Source organism: Cyprinodon tularosa, unplaced genomic scaffold (assembly GCF_016077235.1).
Source record: "Cyprinodon tularosa strain WSP-4 unplaced genomic scaffold, ASM1607723v1 ctg99, whole genome shotgun sequence".
Classification (NCBI taxonomy): Eukaryota; Metazoa; Chordata; class Actinopteri; order Cyprinodontiformes; family Cyprinodontidae; genus Cyprinodon; species Cyprinodon tularosa.
Window position 1 is genome coordinate 578,177 of NW_024039773.1, and position 9,259 is coordinate 587,435.

Below are 9,259 nucleotides of genomic sequence, written 5' to 3' on the forward strand. Positions count from 1 at the left end.
GGACATGGTCAGCAACAATACTCAGGTAGGCTGTGGCGTTGCAACGATGCTCAATTGGTACCAAGGGGCCCAAAGAGTGCCAAGAAAATATTCCCCACACCATGACACCACCACCACCAGCCTGAACCGTTGATACAAGGCAGGATGGATCCATGCTTTCATGTTGTAGACGCCAAATTCTGACCCTACCATCCGAATGTCGCAGCAGAAATCGAGACTCATCAGACCAGGCAACGTTTTTTCAATCTTCTATTGTCCAATTTCGATGAGCTTGTGCAAATTGTAGCCTCAGTTTCCTGTTCTTAGCTGAAAGGAGTGGCACCCGGTGTGGTCTTCTGCTGCTGTAGCCCATCTGCCTCAAAGTTCGACGTACTGTGCGTTCAGAGATGCTCTTCTGCCCACCTTGGTTGTAACGGGTGGTTATTTGAGTCACTGTTGCCCTTCTATCAGCTCCAACCAGTCTGGCCATTCTCCTCTGACCTCTGGCATCAATAAGGCATTTCCGCCCACAGAACTGCCGCTCACTGGATGTTTTTTCTTTTTCCGACCATTCTCTGTAAACCCTAGAGATGGTTGTGCGTGAAAATCCCAGTAGATCAGCAGTTTCTGAAATACTCAGACCAGCCCTTCTGGCACCAACAATCATGCCACGTTCAAAGTCACTCAAATCACCTTTCTTCCCCATACTGATGCTCGGTTTGAACTGCAGGAGATTGTCTTGACCATGTCTACATGCCTAAATGCACTGAGTTGCCGCCATGTGATTGGCTGCTTAGAAATTAAGTGTTAACGAGCAGTTGGACAGGTGTACCTAATAAAGTGGCCGGTGAGTGTATGTTTTGTAAATGGAGATATGAATAAAACAAAATCAAAAAGACAGAAAACAGATGTGATTCTGAAATTGGAACTTTGAAAAACTTAGCTGTTTCAAAATAATTTCTATCTTTTACTTTAAGTTTAATATTTTATTTTCTCTCATTCAATTTTTTATTATAGTATTTTCATATTTTTTATGGAGATTGTTTCCAATATTTTATGCATATTTCTGATGTTTTCCTTTCACAGATTCCCTTCTTTTGAAATTACATTTTACAGATCATATTCTCTTCACTTCTGGGGGCGGGATTTCCCCTGGAGTGAGGAACAAAGACGCATTTCTATTATATTAAATATTATTAACAATTTTTTTATTGTGTCAAAAGTAAGCATTTATTTTGGGCCCTAAGTGAAAAGAGACTGATCTGAAGAAAAAAATTGAAAAGGAAATGAAAACAAAATCTGTTGAGGAAAAAAGAAAGTCGGAAAATTGTGTTTAATAAAAATAAAATATGAAAATGAATTAAAAGAAAATTAAAAGAATAAACAGCAGTTTCACTTAAAATCTTATTCATTCATTTTTTTTTTTTTTTTTGAATTTCAGGATTTTTTTTTTTCTTCAAAATTCTATTTTCGAAATCTTTATATTACTTGCAACAATAATGGAAAAAACAAAATTTCCATACTGAACCGCTGAAGCTAGACATTTAGACACTTAATTAATACACAATAAACCCGTATGAATACGTTATAAAGTTTTTTATTATTTAATAGCATATCTACAGGCAGGTTTCCAGAACTATGGTGGGCACTCTTTGGGATTTTCTTCTGATAGGAACCCTCCAAGAGTGTGCAGTGGCGTGCGGGAGTGTGACGGTTTGTGATTCAAGTTATAAATGATTACAGCCGCTCTGTATTGGATTAAATAAAGTCACCCTATCATATATTAAAATAAAACGCAGCTGTCACACTCAGGGGCCGATTTAGGAAATTTGGGGCCTACCCTTAAAAAGTTGACAGGGTGCCTACATCTGCCTTGATGTTCACCAAATCACTGCTAATATCTGTTAGCATTTTGTCGCTCTCTAAGTATTGACAAGTTTCGAAACCTTTAAGGCAGACTGCCTCAGACTCAACAAGTAGTAAATTTCAAACTTTTTTGCACATTTCATCATATTACTCCCCCAGTTTAACATTGTAGGTGCAGAAATTAATTAACTACCTTATTTTACAGGAAATGCATAAGACTATATCCATTTTAGAGCCAATCCAATGTAAATAAAGACTGACTTTCTTCAACTAGAAATAAGTAGCCAGAAATAGCTTTGCGGAGGAAGTAAACCGGAAATGGCTGTGAAATGTATGAACTATTTATGAGCTATCTATAAATGGAGCCTTATTGTAAAGTGGTACCATTAGCTTTTATGCCATTTTTAGATCATACACCAAATAGTGCTTCTCCACATTTTTTTTAATGCTGACCTTTCTGCTGCAACAAACCTCAGAAGTCTTCAAGGAAGGTTTTAAAATATGTGTAAAATGAAGGGAATTGAAGTATGTCCTTTGACTTTAAAAGTACACCTTGAAATTGTCAGGATTCCAGTCTGTGTGGTTTGTTTTTTTTTGTGTTTGTCTTCCTTCCTCCACCAGGCGGCGCCTGGTTCTGTTTGACCTCCTCACACACCTGCGGAAGGTTTCCTCGTTAACGGTGTGTTTTTAAGCTGCTGACTGCCACTACCTCGACGCCAGACTGTTTGCCAGTTTTGGGTACTCTAGCCAAGCTGGGTTTTAATGAGTCAAACTGAGTTTTTGTCAACCTGAGTTTTAACCTCGCTGTTTTCATCTTTGCCTCTTGGCAGGAAGTCATCCTGTAACTGGTTGTTTCGGACCTTCTCTCCGCTGGAAGGATCTTCTGAGAATCAAACTGAGCTGAGGATTCAAGTTTGTGGTTCTGATCAACCCTTTTCCCCAAGTATCGTTTGGGGCTTCTCTCTGAGCAAGGGATTCATCTCCACAACAACCCGTTCAAGTACCGCAGGAAAACTAAGTGGCAGTCAGCTTCTCCGTTCACCTACGTACAACCGAATTCTGGGTAAACCCTGTCCGCCATAGCCTGGGTGCCATTCCGAACTTAGTCCCGCCCACAACGTTTGAGTTCGGGAAGTTCGATCTGGCATTACTCAATATTAGCGCGAGTATGCTCGCACAATAGCTGGCGGGCCAATCAAATTGTCAGGGCGGGCTTTATACGATGATGGACAGATGATCAACAGTAACGTAATCAACCACGTGACCAAAGCGCGCTTGGGTGACAACAACAATGGCTGCCACTGGAGAGTTGAGGTGTTTAGATTCTGCTATTAGGTCTGTTCTAGAAGATATCGACAGCAAATTAATTTTAAAAGATGAACAGAGACACGTGATCAAGGCTCATCTTCTTATTCTAGGCGTGCAACTGCACGCTATGATTTTTGTTGACAACAACTATGCCTCGATTAACATACGTCACGCACTCCGTTGCTCTTATTGGTTGTAGGTCTATCCAATTGAGTGCAGAGGCATTTTTTTTCCTGGTTCGTTCGAAACACGCCCCATAATCACAGCTCTATGGAGCAGTATCAGACTCATATTCTGACTAGAATTGAGTAGGACTACGTCAGGCTATGTCCGCCCTCCATTGAACAAGACAAACACTGGAACATCCCACACGGACTGGAGTCAAAAAGAGACACCATTTTCTGGAAACGTGAGTCAGCTACCTATTTCTCCTCTTCAAGTTTAAGAATCAAATTTCCCACTGAGCCTGAACTAACCGCAGTGTCATCCTCCTTACTTTACAGTTTCGGTTGAACAGCGTTCAGAATTACACTGGACTCACCTGTGAAACTTTCCCCTGGTCTTTCTGTGCTGGCTGTCTGCATTTGGGTCAGACCTTTAGTTAAATCATGATAGAAATAATCCACTACTTTGTGCCGATCTCTCACATAAAACCCCAACAAAGCAAATCAAATCTGGTTCTAACATGTGTAAATAGTAAAGGGTTATTTATTTATTGTTTTCCTATATGCATGGTTTCCAAATAAAACAATTTACAGCGTTGCACAACTCCAGATCCTGAACTGTGAGTCTATAGGGCCTTATGGCGCCTCACATGCAGTCGCTGCCATCACCATAGCAGACCACCCTGACAACATCTTCCTCTGTTGTGAGTCTTCCCTGCAGAAATGCCTCTCAGCACTGGGATTGGGTCCGTGGAGGGTTCCATCAGATGGCGCATAGCATCCCGCAGTCTCTCACGCTAGGGCTTTGGTAGAAGTTCAGCACACATGAGACACCATCATTTGAAAAACATCTGTCACTCTGACAAATAATAAGTGCACAGTGCCTCCAGGGAGAAGGGAAGTGCAAGCTCCATATTTTATTTCTTTCTGTATAGCACTGCGGCTGACTGCCTGTTTTTTTGTGTGTGCTGAACTGTGCTTTATATCTAATGCATGCTCACACTGACGATTGACATTTTAAGGACATTACCCTTCACAAAGCGACCTGGACAAAAAGGCAGGAAGATTTATCTGGGAAGGCGGGGCTGGTGAAGTATTTTGATTTACATTTTTTCCCCCCTCTCCTCTCTCTGTGCTGTTTGAAATGAATGCTGAAGATGTACAACACTCCCATTGCTGGAGGCTCGTTTGAGCTGTCGGCAGGATAGCCTGATGACCTGAGATCAGGTAGGGCTATAACTCCCTGGGGAGCTTGCTAAGCCAAGAGCAACACTCTTCTGCTCTCCTTTTCTAATTCTGCCAGTTCCTCCTGACTTAATTGAGAATTTGAACAAACAAATTAATCACTGCAGCCCATAAAAATGACAGGATTCATGCAGTAGCATTCTTCATTCTCTCTAATTTGTTGTGTGTTGTCGTCCCCCCACCTCTCTTCCCGTGCCTTTTCTGAAGCCCCCACAGCATTTTTTTGTGCTGAATCTGCTGCTTTACCCCCTTATGAAAATTACAAATACTTGTCAAGGTTAACGAGTTAATATTCTCATTCAATATTTATTTTATGGGCGAAAGAAAGCGTCTCTCTTCAGCGCATCCTCTTCCCGAGTGAAGATGGGTTTGTTAATCAAAGTGACAAGGACAGTGTCCTTTTGATAATCCCCTGAATCATCGGGAATAAAAAATGAACTTTATTAATCAGCGGCCTCTGATTAATTGTTATGAAGCGTTGCTCATCCATTTCCTCTGCATTTCCGTAATTCTCGCAGAAGCCTAACAATCTCCCAGATGATTTGAAGCCTTTTGAGCTGGCGTAGCATTCAGCGGCGCAGCAATAAATAGCTGGGTAGCACACTCTTCCCTCCTGGATGAGCTACTTTTACAGAAACACATGGCCGACCGAGTTTCCATCTCTGCTTACAGCATTTTTTTTTTATATGAGTATTTCTCAACTTCTGAGTATGCATTTTAGAAACTGCTTTGTCCTAAAACATCAATAATGACGCCAGTTTAGTAGAATATGTCAGTATGTTTGAATTCTGCATTAACGCTGCAGCATCTGCTCATTTACTCACTTAAAGCAAAACATGACTTTATTTCTTTGCAACAGCATAACAAAGACACACTTCCACACACACACACACTCGTTCTGCCATTGTAGTGAGGACCATGTGTTGACTCCCATTAACTTCCATTGATTTTCAACCCTTTCTATGCCCTAACACAAAAACTAACCATAAACCTAACCATTACCAATGCATACCTCACACTAACCATAACCCAATTGACACCTTAGCCCTAAACCTAACCATTAGCATTGATATATATATATATATATATATATATATATATCAATGAAACATGTTTGTTTTTTTCATGTTTTTTTTTGTAATTCAGTAAGTTTACAGGATCCTGGTGTGTATTAACCTGACTCCGCCAGATGGATTTGCTCCGCATATCCATCTGGAAACCTTCGGTTTAAGTAATTTTGGGAAGGGGCGAAAATACTGGTTAGCTGATTGGCCTATGTTGGTGATAGACGGGCCAAATAAACCAATCAGATCAACGAAGCATATGACGTGCTAACAGCCAGGCTACTCTTGCTGAAACCAGTCGGGAGAAGAGCAAAAACATATTTTCCTCTGAGAAAAGCCTCCAGAGCAGTGTTTTGCTCTTCTTTCAGTGAAGAAATACTCTGTAATTCCGATAAAACTTGCTCGATAGCCACGCTAACGCTAGTTTCATCGGCTGAAGCCGCCATGTTCTTTAGACTGAACTGTCGCGCTTCTCGTTGCGTCACACCTCAACCCGCCTCAAAGCCAACGCTGATTGGACGTTCGTTTGGTGAACGGCTCCAAATTTTCTTTAACGGAGAGTCTCCAGACTGATCTGCGAGTGAAACCTTGAAAGCTCGCGAGATCAGAATGGTCTCACGAGGCTAGGTGTGTATCTGCATGCGTCAGATAATGAACACAAGCCTACATTACCGTGTTAACATGCTTTTCAATCCTTCCTGCACATTCTTTTCAAACCAAACTTTGCTTTAAACTGTTGTGTGCTTGGAAAAATATAAATTGTAGTGTTAAAAATCTAAAAAAAAATGACAGGTTAAAAACTTACACTACTACTACTCACCAATTTAACATGTTTAGCTCTATAACATTTAAATGCACAACTCCAATGTCTAAGAGAAAAAAATTTAATGAACATTTTTTAATGTATGACCACTGTATAGAAGCCTGCCATATGATAGAAATATTTACACTGTGCGCATACAATTATTATTATTATTTTCCTAATCCCTGACTGATCATTTTTAATCTAGCGTGTATGTGGGTGATGGTATAGTATTTTTGAGTGATAAATTATTTATTTTTGCGAAATTCGTACTCTCACGACAATAAAAACTACTTGCCCCGGGAGATCGGACAACATCGAGCCCTGATATATTATATATATATATATATATATATTTGATACATAATTCTATATATTTTTGCTTCATAGTTTTGATGTCTTCACTAATGTAATGTTAGTTTTCTGATGTAGTTTAAATGAATACATGAGACATGTGGTGCTCATTTTCCTTTGCAGCAATGTCCATGTCATGGAATATCCAAACTACAAGAAAGTTTTAATCCAGAAAACCGTATTTCTTCTTCTTCCTGTCTACTTAAGGCATTTTAGACCGGAGGAGGGCAGATATCCTTCAATGGCCGTTACCCCTCAGCTATATTTCACTGCATTTCCACAGAATTTATTGGCTTTTTGTTTAGCTCAGTGTTTAACAGTCCAAAGTGAGGAAATATACATTTAACAAGTGTTCAGCAGTTATTTTAGCCTCTTCAACTGATTTAAGAAGGCTGGGTGTCTCACATGCAATTAATTGTGGAGGTGTTTTATCCATCAGGATGAATAATTTAAAGGGAGTGTTAATAGGTATCCCAGACTTGGCCAAAAGAACAGAGACAAAGTGTTGTTGAAAGACATTTCATTACTTCCCCTCTGATGCCGCTCTTCATTTGTTCTCTTGTGTCTTTTTTTGGGTCATTCTGGATGCAATTAAAGACAGCAATAAGGCAATGATAATGATAATAAATTACAGTTTTCATTAAAAGATGAGTCACATTAGGAAAAATGTAAGATATCAGTTGTATGACTGTTAGATTTGATTTATTTCTAAACTTGTTTTTTTTTTTTTTATAGTATTCTCGTTTAGAGCAAAGTCCCTGTTTAACTCCTCCTATAAATAATAGCCAGTCTGTTTCCATGCTAGCTTGAGTAAATTAGAGTAATAGCATGTCTCTCTGAGGAACTGTAAAAAACATTCTAAGGGAATATATGTGGAGTTTAATTGATTGACCTTTGTTGAAGAAACAATTTTTACTCCAATGGATCTGATGCACATCAATTTGACATCTTTGTCAATTTGACATCTTTGACATCAATTCTATTTTTTTATTTTTTTTTAAAGAAGGGGGATGGTGAAATATATATATATATATATATATATATATATATTTTTTTTTTTTTTTTTTTTTTTTAAGCATACATAGCCTAATTAATATAGTCAATTAACTTAACACAATATGCATGGTCTGGTTTTCATAACTCAGGAACGCTGGACATTGACCTTGACCAAGGCACCTTACAGTAGAACTGCAGTCATTCCCTGGTCTTGCATGGCTATCACTGCCCCTACAGAGTTAGCATGGCTATCACTGCCCCTACAGAGTTAGCATGGCTATCACTGCCCCTACATAGTTAGCATGGCTATCACTGCCCCTACAGAGTTAGCATGGCTATCACTGCCCCTACATAGGTAGCATGACTATCACTGCCCCTACATAGTTAGCATGGCTATCACTACCCCTACATAGTTAGCATGGCTATCATTGCCCCTACAGAGTTTGCATGGCTATCACTGCCCCTACATAGTTAGCATGGCTATCACTGCCCCTACATAGTTGGCATGGCTATCACTTCCCCTACATAGTTAGCATGGCTATCACTGCCCCTACATAGTTAGCATGGCTATCACTGCCCCTACATAGTTAGCATGGCTATCACTGCCCCTACATAGGTAGCATGGCTATCACTGCCCCTACATAGTTAGCATGGCTATCACTACCCCTACATAGTTAGCATGTCTATCACTGCCCCTACAGAGTTTGCATGGCTATCACTTCCCCTACATAGTTAGCATGGCTATCACTACCCCTTCATAGTTAGCATGGCTATCACTGCCCCTACATAGTTAGCATGGCTATCACTTCCCCTATATAGTTAGCATGGCTATCACTGCCCCTACATAGTTAGTATGGCTATCACTGCCCCTACAGAGTTAGCATGGCTATCACTTCCCTTACATAGTTAGCATGGGTATCACTGCCCCGACATAGTCAGCATTGCTATCACTGCCCCTACATAGCATGGCTATCACTGCCCCTACAGAGTTAGCATGGCTATCACTTCCCCTATATAGTTAGCATGGCTATCACTGCCCCTACATAGTTAGCATGGCTAACACTGCCCCTACATAGTTAGCATGGCTATCACTGCCCCTACATAGTTAGCATGGCTATCACTACCCCTACATAGTTAGCATGGCTATCACTTCCCCTATATAGTTAGCATGGCTATCACTGCCCCTACATAGTTACCATGGCTATCACTGCCCCTACATAGTTACCATGGCTATCACTGCCCCTACATAGTTAGCATGGCTATCACTGCCCCTACTTAGTTAGCATGGCTATCACTACCCCTACATAGTTAGCATGGCTATCACTGCCCCTACATAGTTAGCATGGCTATCACTGCCCCTACATAGTTAGCATGGCTATCACTGCCCCTACATAGCATGGCTATCACTGCCCCTACAAAGTTAGCATGGCTATCACTGCCCCTACATAGTTAGCATGGCTATCACTGCCCCTACATAGTTA